The 24,368-nt window shown below is 39.4% G+C and overlaps 1 protein-coding gene across 6 annotated transcripts in view; it reads left to right on the top strand.

Moving 5' to 3' along the window:
* The first annotated feature begins 564 nt into the window (after positions 1 to 564).
* Positions 565 to 24,368, top strand: part of Nipbl (NIPBL, cohesin loading factor) — a 188,166-nt gene continuing 164,362 nt past the window's right edge. For 2 of the 6 annotated variants that reach the window (NM_001427697.1, NM_001427698.1), the window contains exon 1: positions 22,129 to 22,559. The gene's annotated coding sequence lies outside the window, so the exon portion shown is untranslated. Of the gene's footprint in view, positions 837 to 1,412; positions 1,531 to 13,626; positions 13,711 to 22,128; positions 22,560 to 24,368 lie in introns of those variants that run through there. The other 4 variants (XR_010063589.1, XM_039103539.2, XM_039103537.2 and 1 more) reach the window with 3 other exon arrangements.

Here is a 24,368-nt window from a genome sequence, read left to right as displayed (position 1 = left end):
ATGGCTATGAGATTTCGTGTGATTTTATATTTTCTTTTATAACTTTGTGAATTGTTTTGATGCTAAAAGCAATGGCGATGCCTACAGATTAAAATCAGAAGGAAAAGTGAAAAGCATTGTACCCCCACGTTATTTCTGTTGTTGTTTTGAAATATTTTATATGAAACATATGGTAGCACGCTACATATGTGCATCTTTAATTCCATCCACTAGAATGAGAGCTCTCCCGCTGGATACACTTTACAATCCTTTCTTTACACTCACTGCTTCCTAGTGAGAAAAATACTCCTGAAAACCGCCACAATTTATGTCAGTTATGGAAAATGTAAGAGATGTTTTGTTCTTTTTGGGGGGGGTGGAATTTGAACATAACAATGTTTTTCTTCTTTTCATTAATTACATTTAAGAAACCTCTATTAAGGTAAATCAATTTTTACACGAGAGAGTTGTCTTAGTTCTACTCTAGTTTGAAACCCCATGCCCTCCTTGACTTAAATCGGGGAGCTGGTCTGGGACTGCACTGACCACACCTGGACTGTTGTGTCCCCACCCCACCCAACCCCCAACCACTCCTGGACGGTTCCACTTTCCTGGGGAGGGAGGTTATTCTTAGAAATCTAACTTTTTTTACTCCCATCTCGCAAAGCGACTTCATCATCACCAGTGTAACCAACAGAACGATTCACAGTAAGCCAACACGTGCAATAATTTAAGTGAGAGGAAAAGTTTAAATTGGGACCGTCTTCCTCGCTCCCACCAGAACTCCGCGTGAAGAGCGGTTTGAATGTAGGCTCAGGTATGAGGCAGCAGGACTCTCCCCACTCTTAAACACTTAGGTAACTCTAATGTTACCAAGTCTCTCTTAGTGTTTCCTTCCAGACACACTAGCCCTCATCCCATCCCTCTCTTCGTGAGTTCTGTAAAACTGTTAAGATTAATAGAGCCTTTAGTTTGGGACCTCGCCTCTGCTCAGGGGTTTCAGAAGGTCGGGGCTGGGCGGGCTGCAGTATTATAAATAGGATACTCAAGCTTCAAATTCCAGGAGTTGGGGGACAATAGGAGGGGAAATCTATATACCTGGCATTTACCCCGGCAGCCCATTTGTTTCAAAGGAACAACATCATTGTCTTTCATACACTGACAAAGATTAGACCAGGTTCCCCGAAAGAATTAGGAGTAGCATTATAATCATACTCTATATTATGCATACTTTGCTTATCTATAGATACACATATCTGCTTTCATGATAGTTTACTATATAGTTCAAATAAATCAATATATTGTAAAGGCAGAAGTTTAAAAAGAATCTCCCACAGGCATAGGGATACAGGGTAAATCCAAAGACTAGGAAGACCTCACCCAGACAACAAACACAATTTTGTTTTTTAAATGACTTTGTCATTCTCTTACAGAATGAAAACACACAGAGCAGAGAGAAGCTTCTGATTAATATAACTGAAGCCAAGTTCAAGAAGAAACTCTGTTGAGTCCTTCAGAAAAGAAAAGGAAAGAAAAGAGAAGAAAAGAAACGTACGTTTAGTGGGAAAAACGAGTTATCCACAATTTCCTACATGCTTGGACTATACATGGTTTATCTCATTTACTTTCTACTAAAAAGCCCAATGAGATTTTATATCAAGAAATTTTCTCAAATATAAAAAGCTAGAAGTTACAGAGTTAAGGATGTGAGCATAAATGTTATTCTTAAATTAATGCCCCTTTTCAGATGCTGCCTTCACGGAAAGGACCTTAGCAGTTACTTTTCTTGTCTCGTTTTCAATTTAAACAAATTAGCCAGGAAGATTAACTTTAAAGTAGTCAGGTTATTATGGTAGAATGGAAATGAAAATATAGACATTGGGATTCAGACTATTTTGTTACTGTAATGAGTAAGTGATTTTGTCTTTTTCTTTTTAGCCAAAGTAGATTTGAAGATGTGAAAAAAATTGTAGTTGCTTCATTTAATTTGTCTTAATATTAGTAATTTTTCTAGCACATATAAGAACTAATGTTACAATGTATATACTATGTGTGTGTTCATTTGAATATAGGTAGCTATATATAGCCTAGGGAATTTTGTGTGATAATGATTTATTAAGACTCAGCCAGCCCATTTTTCCCTTTCTTACAAACTCTTTGTGACTTGGGCCAATCATTTTCAGCTTATTCATCACTGAAAGGGACACAGTTGTATAACACTTTAGTCACGGCATATTAATTTCTTAGTAAAGCCAAGGCGATTTCTTGGTTTCCAATTTCAGTAAAATGGAAAGTTTCAGAAAAATCTGTGAAAGGTTGACTAAGCAACATTTTTGTTTGTTTGTTTGTTTAGAAGAAGAGCAACATTTAAAAAATCCTTAGGTCTTAGTGACTTAAAAATATACTTTTTGAAACATTTATATCAGTTCTGTAAGAAAGATTATATATTTGAAACCTTTCAAAATTAAAACTTCACAGTGATAACATACATTTGAGTTGATTTTATGCAAGGCATTGCACTAGCATCTTACAATTATCGATTTCTTTCCTCAGCCATGTATACCAACCACAAGTATAATTTCTAACCTCTAATGAGAGAATGGGTCTGAGAGAGTTCCAAACTTTCTCAGGCTAGGGAGAATTACACGCAAGTGTCTGAGTGGCAATGTGTCCTTCCAAGTGAGTGGGATAAAGTGAAAAAGCAAAAATTTCAGTCTTCCTTTCAGCACAGGAATCTGAAATGACCAGTGACTTAATCACTAATAAAAATGAACATCTAATTTAGGAGCGCTGGTTTGGGAATAGGCGGCATGTAAAGTGGGAAGTCCTGTGTGTGTGTGTGTGTGTGTGTGTGTGTGTGTGTGTGTGTGTGTGTGTGTGTGTATGGCTTTTCCTAGATCTCTGTATGTCTTTGGGGTTTGTTTGTTCTGTCTGTTTAATTCTGGTTTTGCAGTATATTGATTTGGTTGAGCATGACCGAACTATATACCTAACTATCATGAAAGTGAATATGTGGCTCTTCAGATAAGCAAAGTACACATTAATATAGAGTATGAATATCATGCTGCCCCTAATTCTTCTTGAGAACCTGGTGAAATCTTTGTCAGTGTATGAAAGACAGCAATATTGTTCCTTTGAAACAAATGATCTTCCATGGTCTGTCATTTTTCTACTGGTCTGAGGAGTGATGCTTGTCAATCTAAGTATCATTTTGGCTTTGTGTGTGTGGTGTGTGTGTGTGTGTGTGTGTGTGTGTGTGTGTGTGTGTGTGTGTGGTGTGTGTGTGTGTGTGTGTGTGTGTGTGTGTGTGTGTGTGTGACTGGTGTCACAATGTGGTCTAGAGTAGCCTGGAACTAACTGCATAGCACTTGCAACGTTCCGGCTCCGGCCTCCCGAGTGATGGGATTTTAGGCATGTGGCTTTGTGCCCTACACAGTTGTGTTGGTCTCTTGGGTCAAGAGTAGCAATAAGAAGGAAGTTTAGTTCTACTTGTAAGATAGCAGAAGACGGAGAATCAGAGTATAGAAGAGGGTACTCTTGAGGGGCCACTCTGCCCTGTGGTAGTAAGAGTTGGTCATGTTTGTTGGCAAGAGCCTGAGAACATAGATCAGACTCACTGAGTCGCCAGCCCTGAACCCCTGATCCTCTGCCTTTTGAGTGCTGAGATTACACGTGTATCTCTTCATGCCTGGCTTTCAAGAAATTGTTTTTAAACCTATACTTATTGTATAAGTGACATTTGCTTATGTAAGCACATATATATTTATAAAAACAGTGTGTGTGAATGGTGCTCTGTGTAGTGTATGGCTGCATGGAGCATGCAAGCCAAGTATGCATGCAGAGGCCAGGGCAGAGCATGCATGTCCTCTCCACTCCGTTGCCTTGAGCAAGGATATCTCACTGAACCAGGAGCTAGCACACTCTTCCAGCCAGGCTGAGCAGGCTCTTAGGATCTGCTTCTTCTCACCCCTCCCTCAGATGCTGGGGCTACAGGCATGTGCATGCAATGCCTAGCTCTTTACGCGGGTGCTGACGATTCAGACCCAAGTTTTTAATCTTCATGCTGCAAGTGCTCTTGTCCACTAAGCCATCCCCGACTCCTCTGCAGTCCACAGTCAATCACAAGTGCTTCTGTGCACTAAGTGTCTAAGTGTGTGCATGTCTGAGTATAAACTCCAGCACAACTAGCAAGGAGCTCAGAAAAGATCCTAGCGATCACTATAAACATCTACTCGCTTATATCGCTAAAGCTGATTTTCACCTAGAATTTAGATTATATTTGACCCTTACTCCAAGGAATGCTGGATTCCTTAAACAACAATTTTTAAATTGTAACTCAGTTTATCTTCATTTTATAAAAAAATAATTCATAATTTAAAAAGTTTAAGACTCATTCATTCACATTTTTGGTTCAAATTTATGTTCTAGATCCGAACCATTCAATTTTAAACTATAATTCTTTATATGAATTAAAATTTATCTGGGTCACCAAAGTGATCTTGCCAGATGTCCACAGTTTTCACCACATTTATTGAAAACTTCGTTCTGGGCTGGAGAGATGGCTCAGCGGTTAAGAGCACCCGATTACTCTTCCAGAGGTCCTGAGTTCAATTCCCAGCAACCACATGGTGGCTCACAACCATCTGTAAAGAGATCCGATGCCCTCTTCTGGTGTGTCTGAAGACAACTACAGTGTACTTATATATAATAAATGAATAATTCTTTAAAAAAAAAAGAAAACTTCGTTCTTCTTTCCAAGATAATCTACACGTGATAGAAATGAGTTTTGTGGGCATCTGATGAGATTATCCTGTGTCTTTTGATTTAACTGACATATAACTATGTTAATAGAATCACGTCTTTGCCATGTTCTTGGAAACATATTTCTTATGGTAGATTCTTTTTTCTTTTCTTTTCTTTTTTTTTTCGGAGCTGGGGACCGAACCCAGTGCCTTGTGCTTGCTAGGTAAGCGCTCTACCACTGAGCTAAATCCCCAACCCCTTATGGTAGATTCTTAATTCTATTGAATTAAGAGTTTAACTATTTGAGGATGTTCTTTCGTTTCTAATTTAAGATTGGCTGGAGAAATGGCTCAGAGGTAAGAGATCCCATTCTGCACATGAGCACAAGGACCTACGTTCAGACCCTTGTGCTGACATAAAAAATAAGAAGCTAGGAATGTTCCCACAGAGGTCTGTAGCTCTGAGGGGGGAATAGGAGAATCTCTGTGTATTATGGCTGCCAGCCTAAGGCAAGGTAAGAGAGCCTGTTTAAAGGAATGGGTGGGTAATGATAGAACAGGATGCCCGGCATTCTTCTCTGGCTTCCACATGTGTGTGCACACCTATACACATTGGCACATATATGTATACATATATACATACACATACATATACATCATATACATACACACACACACACACACACACACACACACACACACACACACTGAATAATTTGGGGGGTTGTAGTTTAGCCTTGAGATTATATTAGTTTAATAAAATGTAGCAGGTAGTTCAAAATTACCTTTGAATTCTCAAACTATAAAACATGGACAGGTTTCCATTTTAGAAAAGTTTGATCTGACTGGACTCAGCAGGGCCTCAAGGTCGTTTAAAAATCTATCCTTTGGTTGGCTGCCCTTGGCCACCTACGAGGACTGCGGCTACAGAAAGCACGAGGGAGAAACTAACTTTGAACCCACATCTTACGGACCACACTTTCTGGTTCTTTCTGACCAACCTTTAAGTGATAAAATTGTCATCATGGATTATATTTTTCTAATTTTACACTATATTATGCTACTGGTCTCCTATGACAATATCTTTTAAAGATGGGGCACGTTTCTTTTTTTTTTTAAACATCTTTATTTATTATATACATTGTAGCTATCTTCAGACACACCAGAAAAGGGCATCAGATCTCATTACAGATGGTTGCAAGCCACCATGTGGTTGCTGGGATTTGAACTCAGGACCTTTGGAAGAGCAGTCGGTGCTCTTAACCACTGAGCCATCTCTCCAGCCCCGGGGCACGTTTCTTTAAAGAGTCAGTTGACAGACATTGAAATCTTTACTTGTTTGATATTGTAAGCAGTGCTTATCAGTTTTCTTATGAGTTTTTCTAAGGTTTTGTTCAAAAGTATTTCCGGTGGCCAGTTGTGTGGCTCAACAGGTCAGGGCACTTGCCACCAAGACTGAAGACCTGAGTTCAAACCCAGGGTCGGCATGGGAGAAGGAGAGACAGACTCCTACAAATTGTTCTCTTCCATCCACACGTGTGCTGAAGCATACATAACTATATTCAAATATTTATTTGCTCAAAGTAATAGTTTTAAGGGAGGTGTTGGGTTTTCCATTTTAAAACTCACAGACTTTCTAATTTCCTTTGAATGTAATGTGAGAATTTAGATTATTTTATGTTCTTTAATTGGGGTAGTCATTCTGTATTTATCACACATATTCTGTCAGGTGCAAGCAAGCCATATATGGTCCCGTAGTGGAATTCATGGTTTAGAGCACACAGACAGATGTAAATAAAACAATCCCATCATAGTACCTAAATACAAATTGAGGTAAATTGGCTAAAGGAAAAAACGTGTGAGTGGAACGCATGGTTCCAAGCATTGGGAAAGACGACTAAGGGAGTGGTATAAGGCAATAAGGCAGAACTGGATGGAGACGAGGTTGAGGCAGTTAAAGACACAACACGTGGAGCCTCAGGACTTATGGAAGGATATTATCTCTTTATATCTCTTTATAGATAGAGATCTATAAAGTAACGTGAGCCATTTAAGAGTTCTAAGCAGCCAAATTACATGATCAGATTTATGTTTTGAAAAGATCATCGGGACAGCAGGAGAAAGTTGGGGGGGAAGGGGAATATCACTGTGGATTCCAGAAGCCCAGAGAGTAAGCTATTCCAGTACTGGTAGCTGAGATTGATGCCAGACATTTTACTCATCCTGAGTTCCGTTATCTATCCAAATCTGTAACTGTAAATAATTCAGCCTTTTCACATTTAAAAATTTGGGACTTCAACTCTAATTATTTACTGAGGAATTATTAACTACATACAGCTAAACTGGTGTTTCTGGAAATAAATACACAAAACCAACAGAATCTTAGAAGATAAAATGAAGAACTAAGGCCATTGCTCAGTGGTAGATCATTGGTTTAGAAAGCAGGAGGGTCTGGGCTGAATTCCAAGTAAACAAGGTCATCTTTCTCCCTCTCCCCACCCTCCCCTCTCACACACAAACCTACGAATTGGAAAGAAAGAAGGGAGGATATAGATTTTAAGGTTTCTGGGTATTTCTCAATATTATGTATTAAATACTCTAGCTCTCCTTTTGCCTTATATAATGAAGTTTCTTCCAATTGTGTGTAAATCCCTAAAGTAATCAATCATATCACGATTATTTTAACTTTACAATGTTAATATTTAGAGAAAGCAATTCTCACCATCTACAATTCTTTTGAGAAGTATCTTTGTCTTCTATGGTTTACAATTTTAGAATCATTTTTCAACTTCTATGGGGATGGAGCTGTAAATTAATCCAAGAACAGTTCTTCAAGGCTTCTCTAGCCATATGGTATTACGAAGTTTCTCTCTGTAGAGGTCACAGACTTCTTGTTGTGATCGATGTTCTAATTAGTAGGTCCTGTGCTAAAATAATGCATTGGTTACTTCATTTTCCTGCAGTAAGACAACTAGATCATGAAATCTTCTTGGAAGTGTTACTTACCTCAGGTCTAAAATTTATGGTTTATTAAGGAATCACACACTTACTGTTTTAGGTTGAAAGTGTGTCTCGTAGTTAGGCCTGGCTTTGAACTTGGTATGTAGAGGAGGTAGGCTTTGAACTCCCAATCCTCCTGAGTCCTGAGTCCAAAATTCTGAGAATGTAAATATCTGCTACCACACCAGCTATGTTTTTGTCGTTTCTCAGTAGAAGGCAAATCCCACTGTTTCATGCATGCTATTCATGTATACATATACTGAGAGAGCCCTCCTTTTGTGTTTTATTTGGAGACAAGGTCTCATTAAATTTCTCAGGCTGCTTCTGAACTTTTCTCTATCACAGGCAGGTTGAGAACTTGATCACAAGACACCTCCTATACTCTGGTTTCTCTTCAGATCGTATAAATCTTTCGCCTTTTACAAGACACCTCCTGTCTCAACATCATAGTAGCCAGGGTTACAAGCCTGTACTAAGAAATCCTAAAAACCAAACTTTGTCTAAGCCCAGGTACCTTCTGCAATTACACTCTGTTGGATGCCACAAGGAAGGTGTTGGCATTCACTGAACTTGGGCCCGTGAAGAAAATATTGAAGATCTGATGGATTTGTGAAGGAACTGGTTATTAATACTCCAATCAGAACATGGGAGATGGGTAGACATCACTTGGCATTTTTGTCCCACTCCAGTACTGCCCTGTATGAAATAGGACCACAGGATGGAAAGAACTGATGAGCCATTTGCTAGAAATAAAATCTGAATTTCAAAATAAATCGACAAATTTTCATTAGGTTGAATTATGCTGTAAGTCTCTGCAGCTGACTTTAGTGTCTGAGTTTTCTAAGGATCTGCTTTGTCAACATGGTTCTGCTTCAAGAGCAACTGATTGAATTGAAAGTAAACTGTGCTCACCAAGAACTTCGTGTTCCTGGGCCTTTTAAGATGAATATAAACAGCACATATGGCTCTGTGACTATTCTCTTGTGTTATCTGAGTCTTCCAAACATGGTCATATAGAGTCCCTTTCTTGACCCATGGAAGACAAACCCAAGAGTCACTCTCAGAGTGTGAACCTGGATTGACTGGGCTCTGTACATAAGGAGTCCTTGTTTGGCTCTCACCATTTTTATTGAGATAGAATTAATACAGTGTACAACTCATCCTCTTAAAGGGAAGGGTACAACGTTCTGTGTTCCCCCCGCCATGTTCACACAGATTTGTATGTGCATCACTGCAACTTTAGAACATCTTCATAATCTCAAAAAGAATACCTGTAGCTTATACCCCACAACCCCTGTCTTGCCAAGAGCAGGTGTAAACTGTCACTAGTGTACTTTCTCTCTGTATAAAATGCTGTGCTATCTGCATAGTCTACTGTCTCTTGCCAGTTCATGGGAATGAAAGAAATAACACAGTGTATAACATTCTGTGAGTAGCTCCTTTCACTTAATGGTGTGCTGTGAGGATTCAACAGTGTTGCAGTTGCAGCATGCCTCAGTCCTATGGACACATGATCCAGCGCAGTAGAGCTATGCCACATGTTGTTCATGTACATTTGTCAATTCACAGTCAGTTGTTTTCACTTCTGGTTATTGTAAAAACACTGCATTGTTTTTGTGCAAGTCTCTAGGTAGCTGCACATTTTTCACTTCTCCAGAATTAGTTCTTTATGTGTCACACATACAGATCCCTTATACGATGGCAGGTGCTTTTCTTTCCTGTTCTGCAGACCGTTGTTCCTGCTCTCAACTTTCACTCTTGTGGTGTGGGTGCCTCTTGAAAGATAAGATTTTGATGACACCAGTGTGAACTTCAGTAACTGATGCTTTTGTTCTCATATTTTAAGAATCCTTTGCCAAATCCAAAGTCATAAAAGTTTACCTGTTTTCTTCTGATAACTTCGTAGGTTTTGGTTTTATATGTCATTGATTTTTGAGTTAATTTTTGCAGGTGGCATGAGGGAAGGGTCCTGGTCTTTGCATGTTGCTATTCAGTTCTTCTATTGCCACTGGTTAAACAGCACCTTGGTTCTTTAGCAAAACCTTATCCTTTGTAATGTCAGCATTGCCTTCAAAATGAACTAACTAGTATTTGCCTGAAATTTGCATATATGTAAATTATATGTGCAGATTATGGTAATATACATATTTGTGATAATATGCTAAATTGCTGATTTAGCTGTTTGGGCAGTGCCTTAGAATATTACAAAATATTACTAAATCATTTTGGATAAATGGCTGTAATTCAACTTTTACATGATTTAAAACATATGTGGCCATCCATGAACTTAAAATATTATATGTGTAGGGGGTGTACACGTCATGGTGTACGAATGGAGGTCAAAGGACAACTTTATGGAGTTAAGTTTCAATTTCTCCATGTACCTTCCATTGATTTCCAGAATAGAACTCGGGCCTGGAGAGCAAGTGGATTTACTACCAAAATGTCTCACCACCCTAACTACATGACTTTTTGATTGTCATGGTTTACTACTTAAAAAAATGGAAACCTCTATAATATGGCACAATCTTCACTTCCACTCTTGTTCTAATCCCTTTTACAGTTGGGCAACATGAACAATTAGAACCATGAGTTTATCTTTGATTTGAAAGAGCTGAGGGGTTGGGGATTTAGCTCAGTGGTAGAGCACTTGCCTAGCAAGCGCAAGGCCCTGGGTTCAGTCCCCAGCTCCGGAAAAAAAAAAAAAAAAAAAAAAAAAGAGCCGAAATGTGTGGAGAGGGTAGAATCTAACAGACTGGGTAGCTGTCATGTGAGGGCTGGCTGCAAGAGAAGCAAAGCCAAGTAAGTGATAAAGGAACAGCAGTGACAGATAGCCAGGAGGATGTGCAGATTAGATGTAGTAAAAAAACTTTGGCTAATTGGAAACTTAGGAAAGTGTAGCTATGCTGTCTAGATAGAGATTCAAAGTTTCATTTCATGTTAATAATTAGCTGCTACAAAGTAGTGTTAACCTCTTGTTTTCTTATCCACTTGTCTTCCTGATCTTTTGTTTTCAGGCAAAATGTAAAAGACACAGTAACTAAGTAACTCCCAGAATTAGGATTTTGCAGGTTCTTGATTAGAGTCCAACATATGAAATATTTGGATGAACACAATAAATAAAAAGGTTCTAGAATGTTTTAGAGAGAAAATAGTGGGCTATTAAACCATAGCAAGTGTCCCTTACACCTTTGACCTCTTATTCTTACAAACTGTGTTCAACCTTGTGGCTTTAAAGCAACCTTGTGACTCCTATCTCTGTATCTAGCTATTTTTTGGCTATTTACATGCATCCCCAACTACCTAGCTAGTCAACATGCACCCTGAAGTTTAACTTTTTCTCCTCCTCCCCTTTCTTTTTCTTCCTTCCTTCCTTCCTTCCTTCCTTCCTTCCTTCCTTCCTTTCTTCCTTTCTTCCTTTCTTCCTTTCTTCCTTTCTTTTTTCCTTCCTTTTTCGGTTTTTTGACACTGGGTTTCTCTGTGTAATATTCCTGGCTGTCCTGTAACTCACATTGTAGACCAGGCTGACCTTTGAACTCACAGAAATCTGCCTGGATTTGCCTCCTGAGTGCTGGGATTAAAGGCATTTATCACCACACATAGCTAAGTTTAACTTTCCCAACATCAAATTTATTCTCCCTGCTCTAAGCCTACACTTAATCCTATATCTTAAGTACAGTCTGATCATGTAGAGCAGTAGTTCTCAACCTTCCTAATGCTGGGATCCCTTAACACAATTCATGTTGTGGTGACCCCCCAACCATAAAATCATTTCATTGATATTTCATAGCTGTGATTTTGCTATTACTATGAATCATAATGTAAATATCTGATACATAATCCTAAAGGGGTCGCAACCCACAGGTTGAGAACCACTAGACTAGAGCGCTAAGGTTGAAGGATCAGTTTTACTTGAATTCCTCATCTTTTACACATTCATTGATTTGTCTTTGATCCTATTTTATCTTTTAATTGCTCCTGCTCCCCTCAGCTCTGTTTTTATAGCCTGACCTTCACAAGTGACTTGAACATATAATTACATTAATTTCTTATTGATTCTCCTTTCTCCATCCTTTCTACTTTCTATTTTTCAACCCACTGCTTAAACAGTTTTTGCTTGTTTGGTTTGATTGCTTTAATTGAAATTACAAAAGCAATATAGTCATAACAAAAGTTCAGGTGAAAAAGCAGTAAGTCAAAGGGTATAAATAACTTTTAAACAACTGGGTTCCTATTTTGTAACTGTATATAACTTCTAGGTTCGCCACACTTTTCTCATCCTGTCTGGATAATGTAACTAGCAAGTCTCTTGTTACTGTGCAGCTACTATAAAAGGCAAAATTTCCAAATTTACCCGTGGGAGTAAAAGCAATTCTTTTAGTCTAGATCAGAGTACCACATCTCAGCCTCTTTACTTATATCTAAACTGGGCTTCAGATTATAACTTTCTAATGCACATATATTTTTGTTTTGCCTATTCATTAGAATAACTGATTTAGTCCCTATTTCCCTGTCAATTATTTGGAAATTACTTCAATGACATTAAAAATTTACCATCATAGCAAAGCTCTATTAAAACCTTCATTAGTCTCAGTAATTTCACAGTACTTCTGATGTGACTTATTGCTTGTTTTAAATGTATTGGATAATAATTTCTTTTGCCAGCTATATGAGGAAAGAAACAATTACTCATTTCCCATTTACTGTTTCTAGGACATCAGGGGTTCTCAACCTCCCTGATGCTGTGACTTTAATATAGTTCTCCATGTTGTGGTGACTCCCGATCATAAAATTATCTTGCTGCTACTTCATAACTACGACCTGGCTACTGTTACGAATTGCAATGTATTTATCTGATATGTGACCCCAAAGGGATCACAACCAACAGGTTGAGAACCACTGTGCTACGTAGATGTTCCACACGCATTCAGTGACTGTAAGGTCTGGAGCTTCATAATATTAATTTATTGTATCTTCTTTATTGTTGTATTTGAGATAGGGAATTACTTTGTAGCTCAGGCTGGCCTTGAACTTATGATTCTTCTGCCTCAAGTGCTGTGATTACAAATGTGCACCTCCATACCAATCTTGTTCATTCACACAAAAACCTGCACCTTCCTAGTCTGGGTGGGTCTACTAGTCCACATGTTTTCATGGTATTTTTTTCATTACCACAATACAGTCCTCAAAATAGAGAATTGGACTTAAGTGTGTCAGTTAGAAGCATGCTTAACTCTTTCTATACTGAGGAGAAATATAATGATGTGTTATATACTAGTTTTCAAACTAGTTTTCCAGTGAGCATTCCTTAAAGAGCTAGCATTCACAACTATGTTCTTACAGCAATACTATAGCTAAATTTAATATAAATACAAATTAAACATGAGACTTAACCAATTCCGAATTCCTTGTTACAATCTACATTCAAAATTTTTAAAGAATGCTGGCAATTTTTAAAAAAAAATACTTTGCACCATTATACCTCTGCAAAAATAAGTTTTCAGTTACCTTTGAATGTGTATTGTCAAATGCTACTAGAGGTGTTCTGTTTAATATTTATTTTTCTCCTTACACCAAGCAGAGGTTTTGAAGAATGTCTGAATGTTTAGGAGAAATCTAATGCATGTTGATGTCAGGATTAAAATCAAGGCATTACAGACAATACATTGAACAGATTTTAGAAGCAGTGAAGGAAGACAGAGAAGTGATTACTAAAACTAATTTTACTGTTTTCTCATGTGGGTTCCAGGTACTGATCTCCAGTGCACTCTACAGAGTTAACTCCTCAGCCCTAGGTCTTTCAAAGGGAAAATATTTAAAATTTCTGAGGAGCAATACTTACTTAAAACAGCATTTCTGTTGTGGGTACACATTTCTGACTAAGCTTTTGTATTTTTTTTTTTAGGAAAAAATAAATTCTATACTCCCACTGGAAGTCACTATATTGATATTCCTAATGTCACCTTTAGTTTTTCCAGACTAAGACAAGGTATGAACTATTTCCTTTCCTTCTTGCTTTTTGTTTTTGTTTTTTCTTGTAAGTTTAGTTATAGTCTGTACTAAATTATTAAGTAAAAATTAGATAAAATATATGTGTACTATGTATTCTGAAACACTGACTGAAGTGATAAGAAATTATTTTATTAGACTTTGATATATATTAAGTTTGCAATGAATATGGTCCATAATTATTTGGTTCTTGCCACTTTATTAGTGTGCTTATTACAAGAGTATTCTAGTGATTTTATTTTCATGTGCAGAAGCATTAGAAAAGCTTTCAACATGATTTTAAGAGGGTTAGGTTACTCATACAACTCTTTACCTCACACCCATCACAATCTGTATGAAGGAACCACATGTTTTTAACTATGCATATCTGGGCTTTTTTGTTTGTTTGTTTTGTTTTCATACCAAATTCCTGTAGGAAGGGACATGAGTTTTTTCAGAGTCATTGTCATAATTAAAACAGACTTAATACCAGCTACATATATAACAGTATATTATAACGAAGCACTACAAGAAAACAGACTTCAAGAGGCTCTACCAATACTATATTTAGCTCCAATGCGAGATGATCTCCTTCAAAACAGCATTTCCTCAGAATTGGTGGCACTTACTGAATTTGTACAAATGTCCAAATTTTCAATGCTATTCAGTCTCGCTGAACTTAAGATTTTGTCTAGTTTATAATGAAGATGTTTTGTATGATATAACAGTAGTTAATAGCTCCAGGAATACATCTTCTAAATGATTAAATATAAGTTAACATACCTTCGGCTAAAACTTGCCTGGCTTCATTATCTGAAAGTTCAGATCGCATCTCTGCAATAGTATATTGGGAAAGTGGCTAGGCTACCACCATTCAGTTCATTATTCAGCTTAAGTGTTTGGGTCTTTAAGTTTATTTTGATGCAGTTGGTTAAAAACCCTGGTCTTAAAGTTCTACTTGAAATAATAACAATTAGATCATACCTGTTTGTTCAACAGAAAACTACTTATTGGGCATTTTGAGACTTAAAGCTTTCCCTTAATCATTGTAATACGTGCAAATGAATCTTTATAAAAAGCTAGTGTTGCATTACTTATTGTGTTTATAATGAATAATGAGAAGTCTGTTTTCAAATTTCATTGTGGAAAAAAAAATCACTTCATTGTAACTCCAATAAAAATGTATTTTACTTTAAGTGTATATAAAAACCAATGAGTTTTTGATCTACTTATTTGCATTTTAAAATGTGTCTTAGAAATCAATTTCAACTTTAAACACAAAATACTAAGAAATGTTGACTCTGACACCTGCATAGCAATTTGCCATGGTTCTGAGTTACTGTTTTCTTTCTGTTCACCATAGCCTGCAACACTGTGGCATTTCCACTCCTGTATTTCTGTTTAAGTTCCCTCTGCTTCCTTGTTGGTTCTCTCTGCTGTGTTCAGATTCACATTTCACCCCCCAGAGCAAAAGAAAATCAGTATCTTGATGTTTGCACATTTTGTAGCCTTAGTTTTTAACATCTGGTTTTAAAATGATTGTCTTTTATGCCATTCTTCCTTGAGCTGTTTCTAGCTTAATCAGAAATGTAAAATTGTTTAACATAAAAATGTTTGGGCCCACATGTATTTTCTTTTTCTCAATTTGCTCCCTATAAGGAAGGTTAACTATGTCACCATAGCCAGATCTGATACACTAGTGGCCTTTGTCTCTGATTGTTTTTTGCTACACTAAACAGAAGAACAGCTGCCACAACAGTTAAATTCAAAACAGGAAGTCACATGGTTTTCCTAACACTTGCCTTTCAAGGGCGACTCACTCCCCCTGCTGGTTAGTAGTAGTATTATATTGGGGAAATTTTAGAGAGCACATGGGTTTTGGTCCAACTGGATAATTAAATCTCTGATAAAACTTATGCTTAGCTACTTTTAAAAATGTAAGATTTAATGTATCTGTCACTGGAAGGAATCCAATATTAGCAGCTTTAAAAAAAACCTTTTGGTTTAGTTTGGTTTTGAACAGGTTCTTGATATGTAGCACACACACTGGCCTCTAAGACAGGGTGAAAAACAACACCTTTTAAGTCTCTTAAGTAGATCACAACAATAAAATACTGAAATCTATATTGAGTAAATAAGATGAAAGGATAATGAGATGTTTATATTTTATTAACAATCTCAGTATGATATAATCCTTATTTTCTTTGGGTTATATATTTTCTCATTATACACCTCTCTTCATTCTGTTCACTATCCTTGAATGTTTTCCTTTTAAAATTCTACACGCAATTTTAATCACGTTTATGTAAATAAACAATAAGTTGGGTAGCAAATCAAAGTTAATTATTTAAGAAGTTATTTGCTTATGCTATAGAGAAAACCCTCATTGAATAATTGTTTTTTAATGGAAACAAGTTTTTACCATTTTAAAACATAACTTATTCTTATGGTAATTACTCTGTAAAAGATGGCAATTTGTTTTCTTCTGACAATACAGGCATAAAAGTTACGAGAAACTGCGAAGGAACAGAACAGACACCTTACATTTGTCCCACATTTATTATTTTGCTATATTAAATGTTAGCTTACAAAATGCACCAAAATAGATGTAGCTCCATCAGGAAAATGTTTTTTTTCTGTGAAGCTTGAATCATAATTCACACTTTTTATCAACATTTTTATTACCTTGAAGATGCCTTTCTAAAAGGAGTGTCATGTCTTCTTTAAAATATCTATTGTTCTGCTAAAACTCACTATTTTATAGACAAATTATAACATTTCTTTTTGACATTTTCTAGGGGGAATAGTAACTAAACTGTTTTGCTTTAAAGAAATACAAAGGAAAAAGTTCCCCCTTTTGCTTAACTCACGGTAAGACATATAATTTAAAAAATAACCCAGGGGGTTGGGGATTTGGCTCAGTGGTAGAGCATTTACCTAGCAAGCACAAGGCCCTGGGTTCGGTCCCCAGCTCCAAAAAAAAAAAAAAAAAAAAAAAAAGCTTGTAAAAAATAACCCAGTAAAATGCACACATATAAGCAAGATAGATATTTATTTTAAAACTATGAGCTGTAGGACAGTAGTGCAGGTCTTTACTCCTGATACTCGGGAGGCAGAGGCAGGTAGGTGGTCTATCTTAGAATTCAAGGCCAGCCTGGTCAAATCAAGTTCCAGGGCAACCGGTTTAAGAAAAATCTTACATTGAAAAACCAAGACTAAACAACAACAAAAATACACCTTTACCACCTCAGATGTGCTTAGTTTCCTATTTTCAATAAACATGCTGCCATACTTTTTGTCATATTAATTTTATGACTTTATAATAATGCATTAAAATTTAAGCTAATCTTGCGTGGCCAGCGGGCGGGCGCTCTGATAACAAGCTAACCCAGCCCAAAGAACAGGGAACACAACTCCTAGAAGCCTCCCTCTTATCTACTGCAGATGGTACCAATTTTAAAGGGGTTTTGCATTCTTCCTTCATAGATAAAATCACAGTGATTATCTAGATCAGATCAGTACGAAGAAGTACAACTATAGTTCAACTCTCTGGTTCCAATCCAGTATTTGTGTGGTTCCATGAACATTGGGCTTGCATAAAGAGTTATGACCTTAAAGTAACTTTATATTGAAATATTTCAGAAAAACACTTATAAAACTTAGTATTAGATATAACTGGATACCTTAGTTTAGAAATAAAGGGTATCTATACACATATAAAAAACACATGATTATAAATGGATGATAGAGTTAAGATCTAGAGTAAGTTAGTGAAAATTTTTAATGATAAGTGAGTAGGATTAATGAGAGACAAAAGTTTATTCTTGAAAACTATGGTAAATAAAAAAATAAAGAGTCACAGGAGAAAATTTCATTTCTATAATTTTAACAAAAAAATGGATAAAGTACATCAAACTGGTTCTGTAAATACTACCATAAATTTAATTAATTAATACTAATTTAATTAATTAAGTCAGTTACTTCAAAACCCTGAAAAGAGGTGAGGTGAGGAGTAAGCCTTTAATCCCAGCACTCCTGAGGCAGAGGCAGGTAGACCTCTGGATGTTTACTGCTACACTACATAGTGAGTTCCTGGCCTGGGCTACTGTGAGACCCTGCCTCAAAAAGACAACAAAAGACAGACATACAAAAACACACTGAAATGAGGCTGGAGAGGTGGTTAGCAGTTAAGGGTGCTTCCCCTTCTTCCAGAGGTTTGGTTACCATCACCCATGGCACTCATCCCATGTTATACACAACTATTTGTACTCCAACTTGAGGGCTACAGCTCTCTCTTCTGGCTTCTGAGGGCAGTTGCCACCCCACCCCCCCAAATCCACAAAAACTAAAATAGTAGCACATTTTAGTAATAGTAACATTTAGTAAATAGTAACATTTATAGAATGTTACTTCTGACAATTTTAAGTTCTACCCTCAAAATAAACATCCTTAACGCTTCACCAAAGTTCAAGTCATCCTAAATCTAATTTAGTTGTCCTAAATACAGGAAAATTTTGAATCTATTATAAAATAAACTATAAGACACACATACACTATTTGCTTTTTATTTGGTGTTTTCTCCCCTTTTAAAAAAACGTGTTCCTACTAAAGATAAATATATAAATAAGACTTATTGTCAGGCATAGTGAAAAGATAATTTTTAAAAATCCTTTATTCTTATCACTTTAAGGCAAACTGCAACTATCTTGAAGATAAATATTCCTTAAAATATATATACATATTTATAAAATTCAGCTTTACCGATTTATTTGGCAATGACATACATTTAAAAATCTTTAAATACTGTTGTGTTCCTTCTGTAATTCATTGACTAAAAATACAAATGGGAATATACATGAACACTTTCAGCAAACTGAGTCAAGAAACTCACTCCCTTAATGCAAGGTGCAAGTCAACTGATTTTCGAGCTAACGATGTAGAAGCAAAACAAACTAGCAGTGTTGAGAAAGACAGGTGTTAGGCAAATAGACAACCAAAATCAAGAAACCCTCACCACTACTGGAGTAACTGAGTCCACGGAACATCTCAGTTTGGAGCCACTGTGTGATGGAAGGACTGAGGTCAATCTGAGCCATATAGTGAGGGCCTGTCTCAATATAAGAAGGTTCTTAAGTTTAGGCAAGCAAAATACTTAATTGATTTTATGAAGAAATACTCATAAACACTGAAATTATTTAATTCTGTTATCAGAAAAACCTTCAAAGGAAGTGAGCCCTTGCCGGCTTCCATTCCTTATTTTATATGAGGTGCCTAGGAAAGATCTAATTAGCACCTAATAAATCTTCAGTAGGGTTTGAGGGAATAAATTAAAGTTATTAATTTTAGGTGCTGGGAAAATTGCTCGGTCGGTAAACTGCAAACCCGAGAAGCTGATTTCAGTCCCCAGCAAGCTGGACACAGTAGTGGACATGGTGGCACATACATGTAATCAAGGCACTGGGAAGCTAAGAGCGGTGGATCCCTGGGAATTTTAAACTACCTAGTTTACTCTACTCACAGACCCCCAACTCCCAGGAAGAAACCGCTTACAAAGTAAGGTGGACAGCTTCTTTCACACATAAACATGCACACACAAAATTATATTAGTTTAGCTTAAATGCCAAGATTTTGTACCAAACAGCATTTTGTACCTGAAGCACGCAAAATCAGTAGCTCACCAGCAACATTCAAGAAAGGATAAATAAGTCTGCTTCCGTGGGAAAACGGAATTTTGAAACTTCATGAAGAACGTTCTAAGCCACTTGTAAGTTCCTTGAATCTTTTCTCAAACTTAATTAATACCGAGCAGATTATTGACTATATCAAATAATAATAATTTATGCTACTGGGTATAAGAGAGCTACTAAAACAGTATTCTTGTCTAAAAATTCTGAAAATGTAAAACAAAACATTCTGTAGATGTAAGAATAAGAAACAGAAGTAAAGGCTTCTCTGTACGGCTTCCAGTCTACTGCTAAATTAAATTTATAAGACCTACTCTTCCAGCTACTAGGAAATAAAATTTCTTACATTTGTACTTTTCAAAAATCACTTTCAGTTAATGAGTATACCAAGTGCTACAACAAGGTAACTAGATCTAAAGAAACATCAACCCCAATGGTGAAGAAAATACCAACAGTAGGCTAACCCTCATCTTCCGTAGAACCTGTATTTCAGAAAACTTAAAAAATAAATCCCTCTAGCTTTTGCTTTGACAGCATAATTAAGTAGTAACCAAAGTTCCCATGTGTAGGTAGTCCTTTATACCAGGCTCACTAACCTCTGAAACATACACCCTCTGAATCACAGTGCCTGCCTGGCATACATTATGTCACCATTAAATACTTGCTGAATGAACTTTTCCAATAGTACTGTATTTGAGCTGAGCCAACCAAATTCTTAGACTTCGGTTCAGTCAAAATAGCATGTATTTTGCAAAGGGGGTGGGGAGGGAGGGAGGCAGGATTAAGAATGCAGTTTTGTGAGTCACTAGAGCAATATGAATTAGCCCACTAGGGGCAAGGCCACGTGATCAACAAATGCCCGGGCCTCTGCCATGCCATCTAGAGAAACCTAAAAGCCATCATCTTTATGAGCTTTCCAATGTCTAGAAGAGAGCTTTCTCCTGACCTCTAATAAACTTACCTCGATTCCATCTATACATTTTTCTAGTTTTCACCATCTTTCATAAAAGTTCTGTTAGGTATATATAAGCTCATATTAAAGGGTAGAGTTTAGAAATGTCAGAGGCATTCACAGTGCGCGATGCAGAGCACCTGCGAAGGGAAGCTAAACTTCATTTCCTGAAGCCCTGAAGGCTACTGGGGAAAGAGTAAGACAAGATAGAAAGCCCTGAGGATAAAATAAGAAGGAAGCCACCAACCGGGAAGGTAAACAGAAGCGCTGGAGGCACCCAGGTGACATTTGAGCAAAACCCTGAAGATAAGGGCGCCGCAAGTCCTATGGTCACAGTTCTATTTGCACGGATACCAAGTCCCGACCTTTTCCCCCACTCGCAGGACTCCTTGGGCCGAGGTCACCGCCCTGACTTAACTACCTCTGGTCGCGATAGTCATCTAGTGTCTGGAGAGCAGGAATGACAAAATCTTTAACACTTAACCCCCAGTGACTTCTAAAGCAAACGAATAACCTGTAGGCGAGCTGTCCCATACTTCTTGCATATCTGTGCATATACAAGTAAACGATTAACGCTGACAACTTACTTTATTAAAAAAATAGCATGGTTCCTCCTCAGTAAAATCTGCTTACCTACTGGCACTTTTTACCTGAAGAATAAGCCCCCTAACAATTTATACAAAAGAGAGAGAGAGAGAGAGAGAGAGAGAGAGAGAGAGAGAGAGAGAGAGAGAGAGAGAGAGAGAGAGAGAACAGTGTGGCGATGAAATGACCTCCTGTTTTACAGTAAGACACTACGAACGGGCACGGTACTCTGTGCGTGTTCACATTTTGTACTCCAGCCTTGTCCAGAGCCTCTGAGTTTTCAAACATAAAGAAGAAAACGACGTTTTGAAGTGCGCCGGTCTCCGAGCTCTGGTGTCCGGCGTCCGGATGGCCTGGGCTCCACCCACAACCTAGATCGCAGCGCCAGAGCTACCCGCTCCTCGCTCGCACAGCGTCGCCTACAGGCCTTATCCCGACTACCAGGGAGGCATCAAAACCATCGCCAAAAGGGGGAAAAAGAGGCAAGTCCAGCAGCACCCGCATATTTCCAGAATTAATGCACCACCACCACGATCACGATTCCAACTCAGCTAGGCTGGGAGCCTTCACCTCCTAGGACTGTGGTCTTCGTAGAAATAACACAGACAGATATAGGGTCCGGCCGCCCCCGGGACGGGGTCGGAGAGGGTGGGCGTTCGATCCATCCATCACGGCTGCAGGAACCCCGCTTGAAAGGTGCACCGTCGGCATCCACGGGCTGGCCGCCTGAGTTCGGCTTCCCCCGGGCTGATGCCCGCGAGTCAGGGAGAGCAGCGCGGCTTCGACTCGCCGCCTTCTGGGGCCTATGAGACCCGGAGCGCCTGAGAGAGGGAGATCCCGGCCTCACGCCACCACACCGGACCAGAGCCCTGCTGCTGTCGCCTCCAGGAAAAAATCAAGCCGGTCACCCGAGCAGCGGCGTAGACGCCACCTTGCAGGAGCGACACCACAGGCAGTATCCACGGCCGTCCAGAGCAGGGCAAGGGCACTGAGAAGAACCGCCGCTGCTGCTGCAGCTGTCGCGGCCGCTGCCGCCGAACCTCCGGGCCCGCGGGAGCCGGCGCGCGGAGGCAGAGCTGCGAGCCCGAGTGGCGGCAGCAGCAGCGGCGGCGGCGGCGGCGGTGGCGGAAGTGGAGTAGGGAAGAGGGGGTGGTTGTTAGTGTTTGGCGCCGGCGGAGGGAGTCATTCCTGCAGCTGCACTTCCGGTCGGCATTTTGTTCTGAGAGGGAGAGACGGAACGAGAGAGAGAGACACACACACAGGGCTCCTTCCCCCCGCCCGCCCTCCCCCCCCTCCCTCCGTCGGTACCGACTCACCCGACACCACCAAGCCGCAGGGAGGGACGCCCCCGCCGACAGGAGGATTGGTTCCTGGGCCCGCGGCGATGCCCCCCCGGTAGCTCGGGCCCCCGGTCGGGTGTTTGTGAGTGTTTCTATGTGGGAGAAGGAGGAGGAGGAAGAAGAAGAAGCAGCGATTTGTCTTCTCGGCTGGTCTCCCCCCGGCTCTACATGTTCCCTGCACTGAGGAGACGGAAGAGGAGCCGTAGCCACCCCCCCTCCCGGCCCGGATTATAGTCTCTCGCCACAGCGGCCTCGGCCTCCGCTCGGATTCAGACGCCGATTCGCCCAGGTAAATTCCTGCTCTTTATTTCGGCGGCGGCGGCGCCGGCGCCAGGTCCTCAGCGTTTCTCCTCCTCGCTCCCCTCCCCGCCGTTTCCTCAGCGGCCCCAGGTCTCTTCCACGGGGCGAGTCGAGAGTTCGCTCCTCTCCGGCGGCAGCCACCCTGGGTGGCGGCGGTTTTTGTACCCTCTCCCGGCCGGCTTCGGTGACGGGGACCGGGCTCCTGCCGGGCGGCCGGGGAGGCGTAGGCCCGGCGGAGAGTGCAGGCCGCGGGCCAGCGGAATCTACTTGAGCTCGGGGATTAGGAGAGCTCCGGGCTGAGCGGAGCGACTGCTGGTCGGTGACAGGCCTCGCCCGGGAGAGGAGCCGTAGCTAGTGAGGAGGCGGAAACAATACAACTATCAGCAAATGTGCCCCGATCGTCCCCATATTTACAACTTTCCCGGTCCGGGAGTGGGGAACGTCCCAGTGAAACAAACAACCCCCCTTCTTCCCCCTGTGACCCCATGAAGGGAGGAAGTAGTTTCAGTTAGTGAAACAAATGTAAATACTCAGACACGGCTACAGTGGTAATTCTCTGCAAAACTTGTTTGGACGTTGGAAAGTTAATAAAGACTCGTTTTCTTTGTAAAAGGATTAAACCGTCCACATGTATATTTAATACAGAAAACCATAGCGCTGTGCACACTGCACATCCTCGCCCAGGAGCTTTTATGTTGTTTGACAGTGTGTGGTTGCACATGGACTTTTTATTCAAAGACCCAAGTATAAAGAACTTGACAGGTTTACTCCGACACTTTGTATTTGTATGTTGTTATGTAAGGATAATTTTAAATGACTACATAAAACTCTCTGATACTTTCTAGCCTAAACGTGTGCAGGCATACAAAGAATTCTAAGTGTTTTGAGCTTATGCCGAGATAAGGATGAAACCTATTTTCTTTCAGAGGATAGAAATTAAGTTACACTTAGAATCTTTGGGAGGTTTAAAGCGAGACACACAGACACACACACACACACACACACACACACACACACACACACAAGGTGCCATCCTTTCTTGTCAGGGCAGATCTTCTTGAGTCCCAGGATTGTCATTGGCTGTTTGTACTATGATGTTTGACTGTGTAATGAGCGAGGTGTCATTTTAATAGGTCAAATGTATCTGTAAATGCTGGAGAAAAATATCAGTTCTGTATCTTAACAAGTTCTAGTTCACGAGTAAGTTAGATGTTGGGAGCTTGTTTCTGGCGGCTTTGGGAATGGAAGTTAGTGAAAGACGGAAATACCTTTTTTAAAGTCCTCAGACTTATAAATTGCACAGAAAAAGAAATGTCCCGTTTGATACTTTGTTTCATATTCGCCGAAGGAAAACTCATTTGTTAAAAGGAAGCAACACTGTTCAATAAGGTCCTTTCTTTTAATAGTAGTGGTTAAAATATTGGTTTAAATATTCCGTGCATTAAGTTTTCGTCACTGTAGAATAAATAACTTTTCTGCGGGTTACTTTGGAGTTTAACATGCTGCTTACAAAAAATTGCTCCACCTTTCCTGCAAACGTATGGATACATGTTTAAAAGAGTGAAGTTAATATAGCTGTCACGTACTAGGCATGTTTTTAATGCTATAAATCCGTGTAGTAGTCAGTAGCGTGTCCGTGATTTGTATTGGTCCGGGAGCAGTTTGAATTTTAAAAAGCCTGGAGCTCCTGCTGAGCCCCAATCCCGGCCTCCCTCCCTCCCACTAATCTCCCATTCCTGTCTTTGTGCTGCCTGCTCCTGTTAGACTCTGTTTGCTACGGGGCCTCAGGCCTACGGGG

This window comes from Rattus norvegicus, chromosome 2, assembly GCF_036323735.1.
Source record: "Rattus norvegicus strain BN/NHsdMcwi chromosome 2, GRCr8, whole genome shotgun sequence".
In the NCBI taxonomy this organism is placed as follows: domain Eukaryota; kingdom Metazoa; phylum Chordata; class Mammalia; order Rodentia; family Muridae; genus Rattus; species Rattus norvegicus.
Note: the sequence above shows the minus strand (reverse complement) of the source record. Positions and strands in the feature narration are given on the sequence as shown.